Source organism: Oncorhynchus mykiss, unplaced genomic scaffold (assembly GCF_013265735.2).
Source record: "Oncorhynchus mykiss isolate Arlee unplaced genomic scaffold, USDA_OmykA_1.1 un_scaffold_326, whole genome shotgun sequence".
Taxonomy (NCBI): Eukaryota; Metazoa; Chordata; class Actinopteri; order Salmoniformes; family Salmonidae; genus Oncorhynchus; species Oncorhynchus mykiss.
Window position 1 is genome coordinate 122,893 of NW_023493775.1, and position 20,842 is coordinate 143,734.

At 40.5% G+C, this 20,842-nt stretch overlaps 20 non-coding genes across 20 annotated transcripts; all 20 read right to left on the minus strand.

The window, feature by feature from the left end:
• Positions 1 to 21: 21 nt before the first annotated feature.
• Positions 22 to 94, minus strand: trnav-cac. The gene has a single exon. It is a non-coding gene; the product is annotated as a tRNA-Val (tRNA).
• Positions 95 to 1,452: 1,358 nt separating this feature from the next.
• trnav-aac lies at positions 1,453 to 1,525 on the minus strand. Its single transcript has one exon. It is a non-coding gene; the product is annotated as a tRNA-Val (tRNA).
• A 1,409-nt stretch (positions 1,526 to 2,934) lies between these two features.
• Positions 2,935 to 3,007, minus strand: trnav-aac. Its single transcript has one exon. It is a non-coding gene; the product is annotated as a tRNA-Val (tRNA).
• A 1,406-nt stretch (positions 3,008 to 4,413) lies between these two features.
• On the minus strand, positions 4,414 to 4,486 carry trnav-aac. Its single transcript has one exon. It is a non-coding gene; the product is annotated as a tRNA-Val (tRNA).
• A 1,358-nt stretch (positions 4,487 to 5,844) lies between these two features.
• On the minus strand, positions 5,845 to 5,919 carry trnav-aac. The gene has a single exon. It is a non-coding gene; the product is annotated as a tRNA-Val (tRNA).
• Positions 5,920 to 7,277: 1,358 nt separating this feature from the next.
• Positions 7,278 to 7,350, minus strand: trnav-aac. Its single transcript has one exon. It is a non-coding gene; the product is annotated as a tRNA-Val (tRNA).
• Positions 7,351 to 8,708: 1,358 nt separating this feature from the next.
• trnav-aac lies at positions 8,709 to 8,783 on the minus strand. The gene has a single exon. It is a non-coding gene; the product is annotated as a tRNA-Val (tRNA).
• A 1,233-nt stretch (positions 8,784 to 10,016) lies between these two features.
• On the minus strand, positions 10,017 to 10,089 carry trnav-cac. Its single transcript has one exon. It is a non-coding gene; the product is annotated as a tRNA-Val (tRNA).
• A 129-nt stretch (positions 10,090 to 10,218) lies between these two features.
• Positions 10,219 to 10,291, minus strand: trnav-aac. The gene has a single exon. It is a non-coding gene; the product is annotated as a tRNA-Val (tRNA).
• A 1,022-nt stretch (positions 10,292 to 11,313) lies between these two features.
• Positions 11,314 to 11,388, minus strand: trnav-aac. The gene has a single exon. It is a non-coding gene; the product is annotated as a tRNA-Val (tRNA).
• A 1,358-nt stretch (positions 11,389 to 12,746) lies between these two features.
• trnav-aac lies at positions 12,747 to 12,819 on the minus strand. Its single transcript has one exon. It is a non-coding gene; the product is annotated as a tRNA-Val (tRNA).
• Positions 12,820 to 13,717: 898 nt separating this feature from the next.
• On the minus strand, positions 13,718 to 13,790 carry trnav-cac. Its single transcript has one exon. It is a non-coding gene; the product is annotated as a tRNA-Val (tRNA).
• A 129-nt stretch (positions 13,791 to 13,919) lies between these two features.
• trnav-aac lies at positions 13,920 to 13,992 on the minus strand. Its single transcript has one exon. It is a non-coding gene; the product is annotated as a tRNA-Val (tRNA).
• Positions 13,993 to 15,225: 1,233 nt separating this feature from the next.
• Positions 15,226 to 15,298, minus strand: trnav-cac. Its single transcript has one exon. It is a non-coding gene; the product is annotated as a tRNA-Val (tRNA).
• A 129-nt stretch (positions 15,299 to 15,427) lies between these two features.
• On the minus strand, positions 15,428 to 15,500 carry trnav-aac. The gene has a single exon. It is a non-coding gene; the product is annotated as a tRNA-Val (tRNA).
• An 898-nt stretch (positions 15,501 to 16,398) lies between these two features.
• trnav-cac lies at positions 16,399 to 16,471 on the minus strand. The gene has a single exon. It is a non-coding gene; the product is annotated as a tRNA-Val (tRNA).
• A 129-nt stretch (positions 16,472 to 16,600) lies between these two features.
• On the minus strand, positions 16,601 to 16,673 carry trnav-aac. Its single transcript has one exon. It is a non-coding gene; the product is annotated as a tRNA-Val (tRNA).
• A 1,233-nt stretch (positions 16,674 to 17,906) lies between these two features.
• Positions 17,907 to 17,979, minus strand: trnav-cac. The gene has a single exon. It is a non-coding gene; the product is annotated as a tRNA-Val (tRNA).
• Positions 17,980 to 19,255: 1,276 nt separating this feature from the next.
• On the minus strand, positions 19,256 to 19,328 carry trnav-aac. Its single transcript has one exon. It is a non-coding gene; the product is annotated as a tRNA-Val (tRNA).
• A 1,409-nt stretch (positions 19,329 to 20,737) lies between these two features.
• Positions 20,738 to 20,810, minus strand: trnav-aac. The gene has a single exon. It is a non-coding gene; the product is annotated as a tRNA-Val (tRNA).
• Positions 20,811 to 20,842: the final 32 nt, after the last annotated feature.

Genomic DNA, 20,842 nt, shown 5'->3' on the forward strand with positions numbered 1-20,842 from the left:
AAGGACCAATCTGTTAAAATGTGTTTCCGCCCGGTCTCGAACCGGGGACCTTTCACGTGTGAGGCGAACGTGATAACCACTACACTACGGAAACCGAATGATTGGAAAACTAAGGGTGTGACTGACTTTGGCTGGGTGGGACATTTATCGCTCTCAGGACCTAATGAAATCAGAAATTACTTAGTCAATTAATTAAACAATAAGGCTTGAGAAGCCGGGAATTATTGTGTGCAGCGGCTCTTGGAAGAGGCTTGGTGGTTCAAAACTTCTTCCATTTAAGAGTGATGGAAGCCACTGTGTTCTTGGGTACCTTCAATGCTGCAGAAATGACCAATCATTTGAATTTACCACAGGTGGACTCCAATCAAGTTGAAGAAACATCTCAAGGATGATCAATGGAAACAGGATGGACCTGAGCTCAATTTCCAGCCTCATAGCAAAGGGTCTGAAAACTTACGTAAATAAGGTATTTTTAAAATATTTAATGGGTATTATGGCTCTTTCTGTGAAACTCAATTTGGGATATTATGTGAGGTAGACATGAGAAGCCGGGAATTATCGTGTGCAGCCGGAACTTGGAAGAGGCTTGGTGGTTCCAAACTTCTTCTATTTAAGAGTGATGGAAGCCACTCTGTTCTTGGGTACCTTCAATGCTGCAGAAATGACCAATCATTTGAATTTACCACAGGTGGACTCCAATCAAGTTGAAGAAACATCTCAAGGATGATCAATGGAAACAGGATGGACCTGAGCTCAATTTCCAACCTCATAGCAAAGGGTCTGAAAATGTATGTAAATAAGGTATTTTTAAAATATTTTTTCATTAATAAAAACTATATGTTATCGCTTTGTCATTATGTGGGATTGTGTGTAGATAGATGTTATTTTAGTTTATCCATTTTAGTATAAGTCTGTAACGTAACAAAATGTGGAAAAAAGTAAGGGGTCTGAAAACTTTCCGAATGCACTGTACCTATGCAGGCTAGCTTCTTTTCCTTTGCTAGCCAGCCAACTAAATCTATCACACAATCACATCAAGCAGCTGAAATGACAGAAAACAATCTACATTTTTGTTTGTTTTACCTTGGATTATATTGCCATTTCTTTGGATATATCCATTACAATGACCCTGATAAATGAATTTGCCTGGCTCAGAGAAGCTGTCAGTCTGGTCACATTCATACAGATCGCATGGTGGAGGTCCCCCAAAAAACGGCAACATTGATCCACAGGTCGGAGAGGTAGACAGCAAGGTTTAGACAAACCTCAACTGTTTCAAACCAAATGCTAGCCTCTGGGCATTGGGAAATACTGAATATTACCAAATGTTTCCGCCCGGTTTCGAACCGGGGACCTTTCGCGTGTGAGGCAAACGTGATAACCACTACACTACTGAAACTAAAGTCTGAATAGCAAATACTGAGAAGTGCGAAGGACCAATTTGTAAAAATGTGTTTCCGCCCAGTCTCGAACCGGGGACCTTTCACGTGTTAGGCAAACGTGATAACCACTACACTACGGAAACCCAATGAGTTGAATACTAAGGGTGTGGCTGACTTTGGCTGGGTGGGACATTTATCGCTCTCAGAACCTAATGATATCAGAAATTACTTAGTCAATTAATTAAACAATAAGGCTTGAGAAGCCGGGAATTATTGTGTGCAGCGGCTCTTGGAAGAGGCTTGGTGGTTCAAAACTTCTTCCATTTAAGAGTGATGGAAGCCACTGTGTTCTTGGGTACCTTCAATGCTGCAGAAATGACCAATCATTTGAATTTACCACAGGTGGACTCCAATCAAGTTGAAGAAACATCTCAAGGATGATCAATGGAAACAGGATGGACCTGAGCTCAATTTCCAGCCTCATAGCAAAGGGTCTGAAAACGTACGTAAATAAGGTATTTTTAAAATATTTAATGGGTATTATGGCTCTTTCTGTGGTACTAAATTTGGAATATTATGTGTGGTAGACATGAGAAGCCTGGAATTATCGTGTGCCGCCGGAACTTGGAAGAGGCTTGGTGGTTCCAAACTTCTTCTATTTAAGAGTGATGGAAGCCACTCTGTTCTTGGGTACCTTCAATGCTGCAGAAATGACCAATCATTTGAATTTACCACAGGTGGACTCCAATCAAGTTGAAGAAACATCTCAAGGATGATCAATGGAAACAGGATGGACCTGAGCTCAATTTCCAACCTCATAGCAAAGGGTCTGAAAATGTATGTAAATAAGGTATTTTTAAAATGTTTTTTCATTAATAAAAACTATATGTTATCGCTTTGTCATTATGTGGGATTGTGTGTAGATAGATTTTATTTTATTTAATCAATTTTAGTATAAGGCTGTAACGTAACAAAATGTGGAAAAAAGTAAGGGGTCTGAAAACTTTCCGAATGCACTGTACCTTTGCAGGCTAGCTTCTTTTCCTTTGCTAGCCAGCCAACTAAATCTATCACACAATCACATCAAGCAGCTGAAATGACAGAAAACAATCTACATTTTTGTTTGTTTTACCTTGGATTATATTGCCATTTCTTTGGATATATCCATTACAATGACCCTGATAAATGAATTTGCCTGGCTCAGAGAAGCTGTCAGTCTGGTCACATTCATACAGATCGCATGGTGGAGGTCCCCAAAAAAACGGCAACATTGATCCACAGGTCGGAGAGGTAGACAGCAAGGTTTAGACAAACCTCAACTGTTTCAAACCAAATGCTAGCCTCTGGGCATTGGGAAATATTGAATATTACAAAATGTTTCCGCCCGGTTTCGAACCTGGGATAACCACTACACTACGGAAACCGAATGATTGGAAAACTAAGGGTGTGACTGACTTTCGCGTGTGAGGCGAACGTGATAATCAATACACTACTGAAACTAAAGCCTGAATAGCAAATACTGAGAAGTGAGAAGGACCAATTTGTTAAAATGTGTTTCCGCCCGGTCTCGAAACGGGGACCTTTCGCGTGTTAGGCGAACGTGATAACCACTACACTACGGAAACCCATTGAGTGGAGTACTAAGGGTGTGGCTGACTTTGGCTGGGTGGGACATTTATCGCTCTCAGAACCTAATGAAATCAGAAATTACTTAGTCAATTAATTAAACAATAAGGCTTGAGAAGCCGGGAATTATTGTGTGCAGCGGCTCTTGGAAGAGGCTTGGTGGTTCAAAACTTCTTCCATTTAAGAGTGATGGAAGCCACTGTGTTCTTGGGTACCTTCAATGCTGCAGAAATGACCAATCATTTGAATTTACCACAGGTGGACTCCAATCAAGTTGAAGAAACATCTCAAGGATGATCAATGGAAACAGGATGGACCTGAGCTCAATTTCCAGCCTCATAGCAAAGGGTCTGAAAACGTACGTAAATAAGGTATTTTTAAAATATTTAATGGGTATTATGGCTCTTTCTGTGGTACTAAATTTGGAATATTATGTGTGGTAGACATGAGAAGCCTGGAATTATCGTGTGCCGCCGGAACTTGGAAGAGGCTTGGTGGTTCCAAACTTCTTCTATTTAAGAGTGATGGAAGCCACTCTGTTCTTGGGTACCTTCAATGCTGCAGAAATGACCATTTGAATTTACCACAGGTGGACTCCAATCAAGTTGAAGAAACATCTCAAGGATGATCAATGGAAACAGGATGGACCTGAGCTCAATTTCCAACCTCATAGCAAAGGGTCTGAAAATGTATGTAAATAAGGTATTTTTAAAATATTTTTTCATTAATAAAAACTATATGTTATCGCTTTGTCATTATGTGGGATTGTGTGTAGATAGATTTTATTTTATTTAATCAATTTTAGTATAAGGCTGTAACGTAACAAAATGTGGAAAAAAGTAAGGGGTCTGAAAACTTTCCGAATGCACTGTACCTTTGCAGGCTAGCTTCTTTTCCTTTGCTAGCCAGCCAACTAAATCTATCACACAATCACATCAAGCAGCTGAAATGACAGAAAACAATCTACATTTTTGTTTGTTTTACCTTGGATTATATTGCCATTTCTTTGGATATATCCATTACAATGACCCTGATAAATGAATTTGCCTGGCTCAGAGAAGCTGTCAGTCTGGTCACATTCATACAGATCGCATGGTGGAGGTCCCCAAAAAAAACGGCAACATTGATCCACAGGTCGGAGAGGTAGACAGCAAGGTTTAGACAAACCTCAACTGTTTCAAACCAAATGCTAGCCTCTGGGCATTGGGAAATATTGAATATTACAAAATGTTTCCGCCCGGTTTCGAACCTGGGATAACCACTACACTACGGAAACCGAATGATTGGAAAACTAAGGGTGTGACTGACTTTCGCGTGTGAGGCGAACGTGATAATCAATACACTACTGAAACTAAAGCCTGAATAGCAAATACTGAGAAGTGCGAAGGACCAATTTGTTAAAATGTGTTTCCGCCCGGTCTCGAACCGGGGACCTTTCGCGTGTTAGGCGAACGTGATAACCACTACACTACGGAAACCCATTGAGTGGAGTACTAAGGGTGTGGCTGACTTTGGCTGGGTGGGACATTTATCGCTCTCAGAACCTAATGAAATCAGAAATTACTTAGTCAATTAATTAAACAATAAGGCTTGAGAAGCCGGGAATTATTGTGTGCAGCGGCTCTTGGAAGAGGCTTGGTGGTTCAAAACTTCTTCCATTTAAGAGTGATGGAAGCCACTGTGTTCTTGGGTACCTTCAATGCTGCAGAAATGACCAATCATTTGAATTTACCACAGGTGGACTCCAATCAAGTTGAAGAAACATCTCAAGGATGATCAATGGAAACAGGATGGACCTGAGCTCAATTTCCAGCCTCATAGCAAAGGGTCTGAAAACGTACGTAAATAAGGTATTTTTAAAATATTTAATGGGTATTATGGCTCTTTCTGTGGTACTCAATTTGGGATATTATGTGAGGTAGACATGAGAAGCCGGGAATTATCGTGTGCAGCCGGAACTTGGAAGAGGCTTGGTGGTTCCAAACTTCTTCTATTTAAGAGTGATGGAAGCCACTGTGTTCTTGGGTACCTTCAATGCTGCAGAAATGACCAATCATTTGAATTTACCACAGGTGGACTCCAATCAAGTTGAAGAAACATCTCAAGGATGATCAATGGAAACAGGATGGACCTGAGCTCAATTTCCAGCCTCATAGCAAAGGGTCTGAAAATGTATGTAAATAAGGTATTTTTAAAATATTTTTTTCATTAATAAAAACTATATGTTATCGCTTTGTCATTATGTGGTATTGTGTGTAGATAGATTTTATTTTATTTCATCCATTTTAGTATAAGGCTGTAACGTAACAAAATGTGGAAAAAAGTAAGGGGTCTGAAAACTTTCCGAATGCACTGTACCTATGCAGGCTAGCTTATTTTCCTTTGCTAGCCAGCCAACTAAATCTATCACACAATCACATCAAGCAGCTGAAATGACAGAAAACAATCTACATTTTTGTTTGTTTTACCTTGGATTATATTGCCATTTCTTTGGATATATCCATTACAATGACCCTGATAAATGAATTTGCCTTGCTCAGAGAAGCTGTCAGTCTGGTCACATTCATACAGATCGCATGGTGGAGGTCCCCAAAAAAAACGGCAACATTGATCCACAGGTCGGAGAGGTAGACAGCAAGGTTTAGACAAACCTCAACTGTTTCAAACCAAATGCTAGCCTCTGGGCATTGGGAAATATTGAATATTACAAAATGTTTCCGCCCGGTTTCGAACAGGGGACCTTTCGCGTGCGAAGCGAACGTGACAACCACTACACTACTGAAACTAAAGTCTGAATAGCAAATACTGAGAAGTGCGAAGGACCAATTTGTTCAAATGTTTTTCCGCCCGGTCTCAAACCGGGGACCTTTCGCGTGTTAGGCGAACATGATAACCACTACACTACGGAAACCCAATGAGTGGAGTACTAAGGGTGTGGCTGACTTTGGCTGGGTGGGACATTTATCGCTCTCAGAACCTAATGAAATCAGAAATTGCTTAGTCAATTAATTAAACAGTAAGGCTTGAGAAGCCGGGAATTATTGTGTGCAGCGGCTCTTGGAAGAGGCTTGGTGGTTCAAAACTTCTTCCATTTAAGAGTGATGGAAGCCACTGTGTTCTTGGGTACCTTCATTGCTGCAGAAATGACCAATCATTTGAATTTACCACAGGTGGACTCCAATCAAGTTGAAGAAACATCTCAAGGATGATCAATGGAAACAGGATGGACCTGAGCTCAATTTCCAGCCTCATAGCAAAGGGTCTGAAAACGTACGTAAATAAGGTATTTTTAAAATATTTAATGGGTATTATGGCTCTTTCTGTGGTACTCAATTTGGGATATTATGTGAGGTAGACATGAGAAGCCGGGAATTATCGTGTGCAGCCGGAACTTGGAAGAGGCTTGGTGGTTCCAAACTTCTTCTATTTAAGAGTGATGGAAGCCACTCTGTTCTTGGGTACCTTCAATGCTGCAGAAATGACCAATCATTTGAATTTACCACAGGTGGACTCCAATCAAGTTGAAGAAACATCTCAAGGATGATCAATGGAAACAGGATGGACCTGAGCTCAATTTCCAACCTCATAGCAAAGGGTCTGAAAATGTATGTAAATAAGGTATTTTTAAAATATTTTTTCATTAATAAAAACTATATGTTATCGCTTTGTCATTATGTGGGATTGTGTGTAGATAGATGTTATTTTATTTTATCCATTTTAGTATAAGGCTGTAACGTAACAAAATGTGGAAAAAAGTAAGGGGTCTGAAAACTTTCCGAATGCACTGTACCTATGCAGGCTAGCTTCTTTTCCTTTGCTAGCCAGCCAACTAAATCTATCACACAATCACATCAAGCAGCTGAAATGACAGAAAACAATCTACATTTTTGTTTGTTTTACCTTGGATTATATTGCCATTTCTTTGGATATATCCATTACAATGACCCTGATAAATGAATTTGCCTGGCTCAGAGAAGCTGTCAGTCTGGTCACATTCATACAGATCGCATGGTGGAGGTCCCCCAAAAAACGGCAACATTGATCCACAGGTCGGAGAGGTAGACAGCAAGGTTTAGACAAACCTCAACTGTTTCAAACCAAATGCTAGCCTCTGGGCATTGGGAAATACTGAATATTACCAAATGTTTCCGCCCGGTTTCGAACCGGGGACCTTTCGCGTGTGAGGCAAACGTGATAACCACTACACTACTGAAACTAAAGTCTGAATAGCAAATACTGAGAAGTGCGAAGTACCAATTTGTTAAAATGTGTTTCCGCCCGGTCTCGAACCGGGGACCTTTCGCGTGTTAGGCAAACGTGATAACCACTACACTACGGAAACCCATTGAGTGGAGTACTAAGGGTGTGGCTGACTTTGGCTGGGTGGGACATTTATCGCTCTCAGAACCTAATGAAATCAGAAATTACTTAGTCAATTAATTAAACAATAAGGCTTGAGAAGCCGGGAATTATTGTGTGCAGCGGCTCTTGGAAGAGGCTTGGTGGTTCAAAACTTATTCCATTTAAGAGTGATGGAAGCCACTGTGTTCTTGGGTACCTTCAATGCTGCAGAAATGACCAATCATTTGAATTTACCACAGGTGGACTCCAATCAAGTTGAAGAAACATCTCAAGGATGATCAATGGAAACAGGATGGACCTGAGCTCAATTTCCAGCCTCATAGCAAAGGGTCTGAAAACGTACGTAAATAAGGTATTTTTAAAATATTTAATGGGTATTATGGCTCTTTCTGTGGAACTCAATTTGGGATATTATGTGAGGTAGACATGAGAAGCCGGGAATTATCGTGTGCAGCCGGAACTTGGAAGAGGCTTGGTGGTTCCAAACTTCTTCTATTTAAGAGTGATGGAAGCCACTGTGTTCTTGGGTACCTTCAATGCTGCAGAAATGACCAATCATTTGAATTTACCACAGGTGGACTCCAATCAAGTTGAAGAAACATCTCAAGGATGATCAATGGAAACAGGATGGACCTGAGCTCAATTTCCAGCCTCATAGCAAAGGGTCTGAAAATGTATGTAAATAAGGTATTTTTAAAATATTTTTTTCATTAATAAAAACTATATGTTATCGCTTTGTCATTATGTGGTATTGTGTGTAGATAGATTTTATTTTATTTCATCCATTTTAGTATAAGGCTGTAACGTAACAAAATGTGGAAAAAAGTAAGGGGTCTGAAAACTTTCCGAATGCACTGTACCTATGCAGGCTAGCTTATTTTCCTTTGCTAGCCAGCCAACTAAATCTATCACACAATCACATCAAGCAGCTGAAATGACAGAAAACAATCTACATTTTTGTTTGTTTTACCTTGGATTATATTGCCATTTCTTTGGATATATCCATTACAATGACCCTGATAAATGAATTTGCCTTGCTCAGAGAAGCTGTCAGTCTGGTCACATTCATACAGATCGCATGGTGGAGGTCCCCAAAAAAAACGGCAACATTGATCCACAGGTCGGAGAGGTAGACAGCAAGGTTTAGACAAACCTCAACTGTTTCAAACCAAATGCTAGCCTCTGGGCATTGGGAAATATTGAATATTACAAAATGTTTCCGCCCGGTTTCGAACAGGGGACCTTTCGCGTGCGAAGCGAACGTGACAACCACTACACTACTGAAACTAAAGTCTGAATAGCAAATACTGAGAAGTGCGAAGGACCAATTTGTTCAAATGTTTTTCCGCCCGGTCTCGAACCGGGGACCTTTCGCGTGTTAGGCGAACATGATAACCACTACACTACGGAAACCCAATGAGTGGAGTACTAAGGGTGTGGCTGACTTTGGCTGGGTGGGACATTTATCGCTCTCAGAACCTAATGAAATCAGAAATTGCTTAGTCAATTAATTAAACAGTAAGGCTTGAGAAGCCGGGAATTATTGTGTGCAGCGGCTCTTGGAAGAGGCTTGGTGGTTCAAAACTTCTTCCATTTAAGAGTGATGGAAGCCACTGTGTTCTTGGGTACCTTCATTGCTGCAGAAATGACCAATCATTTGAATTTACCACAGGTGGACTCCAATCAAGTTGAAGAAACATCTCAAGGATGATCAATGGAAACAGGATGGACCTGAGCTCAATTTCCAGCCTCATAGCAAAGGGTCTGAAAACGTACGTAAATAAGGTATTTTTAAAATATTTAATGGGTATTATGGCTCTTTCTGTGGAACTCAATTTGGGATATTATGTGAGGTAGACATGAGAAGCCGGGAATTATCGTGTGCAGCCGGAACTTGGAAGAGGCTTGGTGGTTCCAAACTTCTTCTATTTAAGAGTGATGGAAGCCACTGTGTTCTTGGGTACCTTCAATGCTGCAGAAATGACCAATCATTTGAATTTACCACAGGTGGACTCCAATCAAGTTGAAGAAACATCTCAAGGATGATCAATGGAAACAGGATGGACCTGAGCTCAATTTCCAGCCTCATAGCAAAGGGTCTGAAAATGTATGTAAATAAGGTATTTTTAAAATATTTTTTTCATTAATAAAAACTATATGCTATCGCTTTGTCATTATGTGGTATTGTGTGTGGATAGATTTTATTTTATTTCATCCATTTTAGTATAAGGCTGTAACGTAACAAAATGTGGAAAAAAGTAAGGGGTCTGAAAACTTTCTGAATGCACTGTACCTATGCAGGCTAGCTTCTTTTCCTTTGCTAGCCAGCCAACTAAATCTATCACACAATCACATCAAGCAGCTGAAATGACAGAAAACGATCTACATTTTTGTTTGTTTTACCTTGGATTATATTGCCATTTCTTTGGATATATCCATTACAATGACCCTGATAAATGAATTTGCCTGGCTCAGAGAAGCTGTCAGTCTGGTCACATTCATACAGATCACATGGTGGAGGTCCCCAAAAAAACGGCAACATTGATCCACAGGTCGGAGAGGTAGACAGCAAGGTTTAGACAAACCTCAACAGTTTCAAACCAAATGCTAGCCTTTTGGCATTGGGAAATATTGAATATTACAAAATGTTTCCGCCCAGATTCGAACCGGGGACCTTTCGCATGTGAGGCAAACGTGATAACCACTACACTACGGAAACCGAACTTTTGGAAAACTAAGGGCGCGACTGACTTTCGCGTGTGAGGCGAACGTGATAACCAATACACTACTGAAACTAAAGTCTGAATAGCAAATACTGAGAAGTGCGAAGGACCAATTTGTTAAAATGTGTTTCCGCCCGGTCTCGAACCGGGGATCTTTCGCGTGTTAGGCGAACGTGATAACCACTACACTACGGAAACCCAATGAGTGGAGTACTAAGGGTGTGGCTGACTTTGGCTGGGTGGGACATTTATCGCTCTCAGAATCTAATGAAATCAGAAATTACTTAGTCAATTAATTAAACAATAAGGCTTGAGAAGCCGGGAATTATTGTGTGCAGCGGCTCTTGGAAGAGGCTTGGTGGTTCAAAACTTCTTCCATTTAAGAGTGATGGAAGCCACTGTGTTCTTGGGTACCTTCAATGCTGCAGAAATGACCAATCATTTGAATTTACCACAGGTGGACTCCAATCAAGTTGAAGAAACATCTCAAGGATGATCAATGGAAACAGGATGGACCTGAGCTCAATTTCCAGCCTCATAGCAAAGGGTCTGAAAATGTATGTAAATAAGGTATTTTTAAAATATTTTTTTCATTAATAAAAACGATATGTTATCGCTTTGTCATTATGTGGTATTGTGTGTAGATAGATTTTATTTTATTTCATCCATTTTAGTATAAGGCTGTAACGTAACAAAATGTGGAAAAATGTAAGGGGTCTGAAAACTTTCCGAATGCACTGTACCTATGCTGGCTAGCTTCTTTTCCTTTGCTAGCCAGCCAACTAAATCTATCACACAATCACATCAAGCAGCTGAAATGACAGAAAACGATCTACATTTTTGTTTGTTTTACCTTGGATTATATTGCCATTTCTTTGGATATATCCATTACAATGACCCTGATAAATGAATTTGCCTGGCTCAGAGAAGCTGTCAGTCTGGTCACATTCATACAGATCTCATGGTGGAGGTCCCCAAAAAAACGGCAACATTGATCCACAGGTCGGAGAGGTAGACAGCAAGGTTTAGACAAACCTCAACTGTTTCAAACCAAATGCTAGCCTCTGGGCATTGGGAAATATTGAATATTACAAAATGTTTCCGCCCGGTTTCGAACAGGGGACCTTTCGCGTGCGAAGCGAACGTGACAACCACTACACTACTGAAACTAAAGTCTGAATAGCAAATACTGAGAAGTGCGAAGGACCAATTTGTTCAAATGTTTTTCCGCCCGGTCTCGAACCGGGGACCTTTCGCGTGTTAGGCGAACATGATAACCACTACACTACGGAAACCCAATGAGTGGAGTACTAAGGGTGTGGCTGACTTTGGCTGGGTGGGACATTTATCGCTCTCAGAACCTAATGAAATCAGAAATTGCTTAGTCAATTAATTAAACAGTAAGGCTTGAGAAGCCGGGAATTATTGTGTGCAGCGGCTCTTGGAAGAGGCTTGGTGGTTCAAAACTTCTTCCATTTAAGAGTGATGGAAGCCACTGTGTTCTTGGGTACCTTCATTGCTGCAGAAATGACCAATCATTTGAATTTACCACAGGTGGACTCCAATCAAGTTGAAGAAACATCTCAAGGATGATCAATGGAAACAGGATGGACCTGAGCTCAATTTCCAGCCTCATAGCAAAGGGTCTGAAAACGTACGTAAATAAGGTATTTTAAAAATATTTAATGGGTATTATGGCTCTTTCTGTGGTACTCAATTTGGGATATTATGTGAGGTAGACATGAGAAGCCGGGAATTATCGTGTGCAGCCGGAACTTGGAAGAGGCTTGGTGGTTCCAAACTTCTTCTATTTAAGAGTGATGGAAGCCACTCTGTTCTTGGGTACCTTCAATGCTGCAGAAATGACCAATCATTTGAATTTACCACAGGTGGACTCCAATCAAGTTGAAGAAACATCTCAAGGATGATCAATGGAAACAGGATGGACCTGAGCTCAATTTCCAACCTCATAGCAAAGGGTCTGAAAATGTATGTAAATAAGGTATTTTTAAAATATTTTTTCATTAATAAAAACTATATGTTATCGCTTTGTCATTATGTGGGATTGTGTGTAGATAGATGTTATTTTATTTTATCCATTTTAGTATAAGGCTGTAACGTAACAAAATGTGGAAAAAAGTAAGGGGTCTGAAAACTTTCCGAATGCACTGTACCTATGCAGGCTAGCTTCTTTTCCTTTGCTAGCCAGCCAACTAAATCTATCACACAATCACATCAAGCAGCTGAAATGACAGAAAACAATCTACATTTTTGTTTGTTTTACCTTGGATTATATTGCCATTTCTTTGGATATATCCATTACAATGACCCTGATAAATGAATTTGCCTGGCTCAGAGAAGCTGTCAGTCTGGTCACATTCATACAGATCGCATGGTGGAGGTCCCCCAAAAAACGGCAACATTGATCCACAGGTCAGAGAGGTAGACAGCAAGGTTTAGACAAACCTCAACTGTTTCAAACCAAATGCTAGCCTCTGGGCATTGGGAAATACTGAATATTACCAAATGTTTCCGCCCGGTTTCGAACCGGGGACCTTTCGCGTGTGAGGCAAACGTGATAACCACTACACTACTGAAACTAAAGTCTGAATAGCAAATACTGAGAAGTGCGAAGGACCAATTTGTAAAAATGTGTTTCCGCCCAGTCTCGAACCGGGGACCTTTCGCGTGTTAGGCAAACGTGATAACCACTACACTACGGAAACCCAATGAGTTGAATACTAAGGGTGTGGCTGACTTTGGCTGGGTGGGACATTTATCGCTCTCAGAACCTAATGATATCAGAAATTACTTAGTCAATTAATTAAACAATAAGGCTTGAGAAGCCGGGAATTATTGTGTGCAGCGGCTCTTGGAAGAGGCTTGGTGGTTCAAAACTTCTTCCATTTAAGAGTGATGGAAGCCACTGTGTTCTTGGGTACCTTCAATGCTGCAGAAATGACCAATCATTTGAATTTACCACAGGTGGACTCCAATCAAGTTGAAGAAACATCTCAAGGATGATCAATGGAAACAGGATGGACCTGAGCTCAATTTCCAGCCTCATAGCAAAGGGTCTGAAAATGTATGTAAATAAGGTATTTTTAAAATATTTTTTTCATTAATAAAAACGATATGTTATCGCTTTGTCATTATGTGGTATTGTGTGTAGATAGATTTTATTTTATTTCATCCATTTTAGTATAAGGCTGTAACGTAACAAAATGTGGAAAAATGTAAGGGGTCTGAAAACTTTCCGAATGCACTGTACCTATGCTGGCTAGCTTCTTTTCCTTTGCTAGCCAGCCAACTAAATCTATCACACAATCACATCAAGCAGCTGAAATGACAGAAAACGATCTACATTTTTGTTTGTTTTACCTTGGATTATATTGCCATTTCTTTGGATATATCCATTACAATGACCCTGATAAATGAATTTGCCTGGCTCAGAGAAGCTGTCAGTCTGGTCACATTCATACAGATCTCATGGTGGAGGTCCCCAAAAAAACGGCAACATTGATCCACAGGTCGGAGAGGTAGACAGCAAGGTTTAGACAAACCTCAACTGTTTCAAACCAAATGCTAGCCTCTGGGCATTGGGAAATATTGAATATTACAAAATGTTTCCGCCCGGTTTCGAACCGGGGACCTTTCACGTGTGAGGCGAACGTGATAACCACTACACTACGGAAACCGAATGATTGGAAAACTAAGGGTGTCACTGACTTTCGCGTGTGAGGCGAACGTGATAACCAATACACTACTGAAACTAAAGTCTGAATAGCAAATACTGAGAAGTGCGAAGGACCAATTTGTTAAAATGTGTTTCCGCCCGGTCTCGAACCGGGGACCTTTCGCGTGTTAGGCGAACGTGATAACCACTACACTACGGAAACCCATTGAGTGGAGTATTAAGGGTGTGGCTGACTTTGGCTGGGTGGGACATTTATCGCTCTCAGAACCTAATGAAATCAGAAATTACTTAGTCAATTAATTAAACAATAAGGCTTGAGAAGCCGGGAATTATTGTGTGCAGCGGCTCTTGGAAGAGGCTTGGTGGTTGAAAACTTATTCCATTTAAGAGTGATGGAAGCCACTGTGTTCTTGGGTACCTTCAATGCTGCAGAAATGACCAATCATTTGAATTTACCACAGGTGGACTCCAATCAAGTTGAAGAAACATCTCAAGGATGATCAATGGAAACAGGATGGACCTGAGCTCAATTTCCAGCCTCATAGCAAAGGGTCTGAAAACGTACGTAAATAAGGTATTTTTAAAATATTTAATGGGTATTATGGCTCTTTCTGTGGAACTCAATTTGGGATATTATGTGAGGTAGACATGAGAAGCCGGGAATTATCGTGTGCAGCCGGAACTTGGAAGAGGCTTGGTGGTTCCAAACTTCTTCTATTTAAGAGTGATGGAAGCCACTGTGTTCTTGGGTACCTTCAATGCTGCAGAAATGACCAATCATTTGAATTTACCACAGGTGGACTCCAATCAAGTTGAAGAAACATCTCAAGGATGATCAATGGAAACAGGATGGACCTGAGCTCAATTTCCAGCCTCATAGCAAAGGGTCTGAAAATGTATGTAAATAAGGTATTTTTAAAATATTTTTTTCATTAATAAAAACTATATGCTATCGCTTTGTCATTATGTGGTATTGTGTGTGGATAGATTTTATTTTATTTCATCCATTTTAGTATAAGGCTGTAACGTAACAAAATGTGGAAAAAAGTAAGGGGTCTGAAAACTTTCTGAATGCACTGTACCTATGCAGGCTAGCTTCTTTTCCTTTGCTAGCCAGCCAACTAAATCTATCACACAATCACATCAAGCAGCTGAAATGACAGAAAACGATCTACATTTTTGTTTGTTTTACCTTGGATTATATTGCCATTTCTTTGGATATATCCATTACAATGACCCTGATAAATGAATTTGCCTGGCTCAGAGAAGCTGTCAGTCTGGTCACATTCATACAGATCACATGGTGGAGGTCCCCAAAAAAACGGCAACATTGATCCACAGGTCGGAGAGGTAGACAGCAAGGTTTAGACAAACCTCAACAGTTTCAAACCAAATGCTAGCCTTTTGGCATTGGGAAATATTGAATATTACAAAATGTTTCCGCCCGGATTCGAACCAGGGACCTTTCGCGTGTGAGGCAAACGTGATAACCACTACACTACGGAAACCAAACTTTTGGAAAACTAAGGGTGTGACTGACTTTCGCGTGTGAGGCGAACGTGATAACCAATACACTACTGAAACTAAAGTCTGAATAGCAAATACTGAGAAGTGCGAAGGACCAATTTGTTAAAATGTGTTTCCGCCCGGTCTCGAACCGGGGATCTTTCGCGTGTTAGGCGAACTTGATAACCACTACACTACGGAAACCCAATGAGTGGAGTACTAAGGGTGTGGGTGACTTTGGCTGGGTGGGACATTTATCGCTCTCAGAATCTAATGAAATCAGAAATTACTTAGTCAATTAATTAAACAATAAGGCTTGAGAAGCCGGGAATTATTGTGTGCAGCGGCTCTTGGAAGAGGCTTGGTGGTTCAAAACTTCTTCCATTTAAGAGTGATGGAAGCCACTGTGTTCTTGGGTACCTTCAATGCTGCAGAAATCACCAATCATTTGAATTTACCACAGGTGGACTCCAATCAAGTTGAAGAAACATCTCAAGGATGATCAATGGAAACAGGATGGACCTGAGCTCAATTTCCAGCCTCATAGCAAAGGGTCTGAAAATGTATGTAAATAAGGTATTTTTAAAATATTTTTTTCATTAATAAAAACGATATGTTATCGCTTTGTCATTATGTGGTATTGTGTGTAGATAGATTTTATTTTATTTCATCCATTTTAGTATAAGGCTGTAACGTAACAAAATGTGGAAAAATGTAAGGGGTCTGAAAACTTTCCGAATGCACTGTACCTATGCTGGCTAGCTTCTTTTCCTTTGCTAGCCAGCCAACTAAATCTATCACACAATCACATCAAGCAGCTGAAATGACAGAAAACGATCTACATTTTTGTTTGTTTTACCTTGGATTATATTGCCATTTCTTTGGATATATCCATTACAATGACCCTGATAAATGAATTTGCCTGGCTCAGAGAAGCTGTCAGTCTGGTCACATTCATACAGATCTCATGGTGGAGGTCCCCAAAAAAACAGCAACATTGATCCACAGGTCGGAGAGGTAGACAGCAAGGTTTAGACAAACCTCAACTGTTTCAAACCAAATGCTAGCCTCTGGGCATTGGGAAATATTGAATATTACCAAATGTTTCCGCCCGGTTTCGAACCGGGGACCTTTCGCGTGTGAGGCGAACGTGATAACCACTACACTACGGAAACCGAATGATTGGAAAACTAAGGGTGTCACTGACTTTCGCGTGTGAGGCGAACGTGATAACCAATACACTACTGAAACTAAAGTCTGAATAGCAAATACTGAGAAGTGCGAAGGACCAATTTGTTAAAATGTGTTTCCGCCCGGTCTCGAACCGGGGACCTTTCGCGTGTTAGGCGAACGTGATAACCACTACACTACGGAAACCCATTGAGTGGAGTACTAAGGGTGTGGCTGACTTTGGCTGGGTGGGACATTTATCGCTCTCAGAACCTAATGAAATCAGAAATTACTTAGTCAATTAATTAAACAATAAGGCTTGAGAAGCCGGGAATTATTGTGTGCAGCGGCTCTTGGAAGAGGCTTGGTGGTTCAAAACTTATTCCATTTAAGAGTGATGGAAGCCACTGTGTTCTTGGGTACCTTCAATGCTGCAGAAATGACCAATCATTTGAATTTACCACAGGTGGACTCCAATCAAGTTGAAGAAACATCTCAAGGATGATCAATGGAAACAGGATGGACCTGAGCTCAATTTCCAGCCTCATAGCAAAGGGTCTGAAAACGTACGTAAATAAGGTATTTTTAAAATATTTAATGGGTATTATGGCTCTTTCTGTGGAACTCAATTTGGGATATTATGTGAGGTAGACATGAGAAGCCGGGAATTATCGTGTGCAGCCGGAACTTGGAAGAGGCTTGGTGGTTCCAAACTTCTTCTATTTAAGAGTGATGGAAGCCACTGTGTTCTTGGGTACCTTCAATGCTGCAGAAATGACCAATCATTTGAATTTACCACAGGTGGACTCCAATCAAGTTGAAGAAACATCTCAAGGATGATCAATGGAAACAGGATGGACCTGAGCTCAATTTCCAGCCTCATAGCAAAGGGTCTGAAAATGTATGTAAATAAGGTATTTTTAAAATATTTTTTTCATTAATAAAAACTATATGCTATCGCTTTGTCATTATGTGGTATTGTGTGTGGATAGATTTTATTTTATTTCATCCATTTTAGTATAAGGCTGTAACGTAACAAAATGTGGAAAAAAGTAAGGGGTCTGAAAACTTTCTGAATGCACTGTACCTATGCAGGCTAGCTTCTTTTCCTTTGCTAGCCAGCCAACTAAATCTATCACACAATCACATCAAGCAGCTGAAATGACAGAAAACGATCTACATTTTTGTTTGTTTTACCTTGGATTATATTGCCATTTCTTTGGATATATCCATTACAATGACCCTGATAAATGAATTTGCCTGGCTCAGAGAAGCTGTCAGTCTGGTCACATTCATACAGATCGCATGGTGGAGGTCCCCCAAAAAACGGCAACATTGATCCACAGGTCGGAGAGGTAGACAGCAAGGTTTAGACAAACCTCAACTGTTTCAAACCCAATGCTAGCCTCTGGGCATTGGGAGATATTGAATATTACAAAATGTTTCCGCCCGGTTTCGAACCAGAGACCTTTCGCTTGTGAGGCGAACGTGATAACCACTACACTACGGAAACCGAAAGATTGGAAGACTAAGGGTGTGACTGACTTTCGCGTGTGTGGCGAACGTGATAACCAATACACTACTGAAACTAAAGTCTGAATAGCAAATACTGAGAAGTGAGAAGGACCAATTTGTTAAAATGTGTTTCCGCCCGGTCTCGAACCGGTGACCTTTCGCGTGTTAGGCGAACTTGATAACCTCTACACTACGGAAACCCAATGAGTGGAAAACTAAGGGTGTGGCTGACTTTGGCTGGGTGGGACATTTATCGCTCTCAGAACCTAATGATATCAGAAATTACTTAGTCAATTAATTAAACAATAAGGCTTGAGAAGCCGGGAATTATTATGTGCAGCGGCTCTTGGAAGAGGCTTGGTGGTTCAAAACTTCTTCCATTTAAGAGTGATGGAAGCCACTGTGTTCTTGGGTACCTTCAATGCTGCAGAAATGACCAATCATTTGAATTTACCACAGGTGGACTCCAATCAAGTTGAAGAAACATCTCAAGGATGATCAATGGAAACAGGATGGACCTGAGCTCAATTTCCAACCTCATAGCAAAGGGTCTGAAAATGTATGTAAATAAGGTATTTTTAAAATGTTTTTTCATTAATAAAAACTATATGTTATCGCTTTGTCATTATGTGGGATTGTGTGTAGATAGATTTTATTTTATTTAATCAATTTTAGTATAAGGCTGTAACGTAACAAAATGTGGAAAAAAGTAAGGGGTCTGAAAACTTTCCGAATGCACTGTACCTTTGCAGGCTAGCTTCTTTTCCTTTGCTAGCCAGCCAACTAAATCTATCACACAATCACATCAAGCAGCTGAAATGACAGAAAACAATCTACATTTTTGTTTGTTTTACCTTGGATTATATTGCCATTTCTTTGGATATATCCATTACAATGACCCTGATAAATGAATTTGCCTGGCTCAGAGAAGCTGTCAGTCTGGTCACATTCATACAGATCGCATGGTGGAGGTCCCCAAAAAAACGGCAACATTGATCCACAGGTCGGAGAGGTAGACAGCAAGGTTTAGACAAACCTCAACTGTTTCAAACCAAATGCTAGCCTCTGGGCATTGGGAAATATTGAATATTACAAAATGTTTCCGCCCGGTTTCGAACCTGGGATAACCACTACACTACGGAAACCGAATGATTGGAAAACTAAGGGTGTGACTGACTTTCGCGTGTGAGGCGAACGTGATAATCAATACACTACTGAAACTAAAGCCTGAATAGCAAATACTGAGAAGTGAGAAGGACCAATTTGTTAAAATGTGTTTCCGCCCGGTCTCGAAACGGGGACCTTTCGCGTGTTAGGCGAACGTGATAACCACTACACTACGGAAACCCATTGAGTGGAGTACTAAGGGTGTGGCTGACTTTGGCTGGGTGGGACATTTATCGCTCTCAGAACCTAATGAAATCAGAAATTACTTAGTCAATTAATTAAACAATAAGGCTTGAGAAGCCGGGAATTATTGTGTGCAGCGGCTCTTGGAAGAGGCTTGGTGGTTCAAAACTTCTTCCATTTAAGAGTGATGGAAGCCACTGTGTTCTTGGGTACCTTCAATGCTGCAGAAATGACCAATCATTTGAATTTACCACAGGTGGACTCCAATCAAGTTGAAGAAACATCTCAAGGATGATCAATGGAAACAGGATGGACCTGAGCTCAATTTCCAGCCTCATAGCAAAGGGTCTGAAAACGTACGTAAATAAGGTATTTTTAAAATATTTAATGGGTATTATGGCTCTTTCTGTGGTACTAAATTTGGAATATTATGTGTGGTAGACATGAGAAGCCTGGAATTATCGTGTGCCGCCGGAACTTGGAAGAGGCTTGGTGGTTCCAAACTTCTTCTATTTAAGAGTGATGGAAGCCACTCTGTTCTTGGGTACCTTCAATGCTGCAGAAATGACCAATCATTTGAATTTACCACAGGTGGACTCCAATCAAGTTGAAGAAACATCTCAAGGATGATCAATGGAAACAGGATGGACCTGAGCTCAATTTCCAACCTCATAGCAAAGGGTCTGAAAATGTATGTAAATAAGGTATTTTTAAAATATTTTTTCATTAATAAAAACTATATGTTATCGCTTTGTCATTATGTGGGATTGTGTGTAGATAGATTTTATTTTATTTAATCAATTTTAGTATAAGGCTGTAACGTAACAAAATGTGGAAAAAAGTAAGGGGTCTGAAAACTTTCCGAATGCACTGTACCTTTGCAGGCTAGCTTCTTTTCCTTTGCTAGCCAGCCAACTAAATCTATCACACAATCACATCAAGCAGCTGAAATGACAGAAAACAATCTACATTTTTGTTTGTTTTACCTTGGATTATATTGCCATTTCTTTGGATATATCCATTACAATGACCCTGATAAATGAATTTGCCTGGCTCAGAGAAGCTGTCAGTCTGGTCACATTCATACAGATCGCATGGTGGAGGTCCCCAAAAAAACGGCAACATTGATCCACAGGTCGGAGAGGTAGACAGCAAGGTTTAGACAAACCTCAACTGTTTCAAACCAAATGCTAGCCTCTGGGCATTGGGAAATATTGAATATTACAAAATGTTTCCGCCCGGTTTCGAACCTGGGATAACCACTACACTACGGAAACCGAATGATTGGAAAACTAAGGGTGTGACTGACTTTCGCGTGTGAGGCGAACGTGATAATCAATACACTACTGAAACTAAAGCCTGAATAGCAAATACTGAGAAGTGCGAAGGACCAATTTGTTAAAATGTGTTTCCGCCCGGTCTCGAACCGGGGACCTTTCGCGTGTTAGGCGAACGTGATAACCACTACACTACGGAAACCCATTGAGTGGAGTACTAAGGGTGTGGCTGAC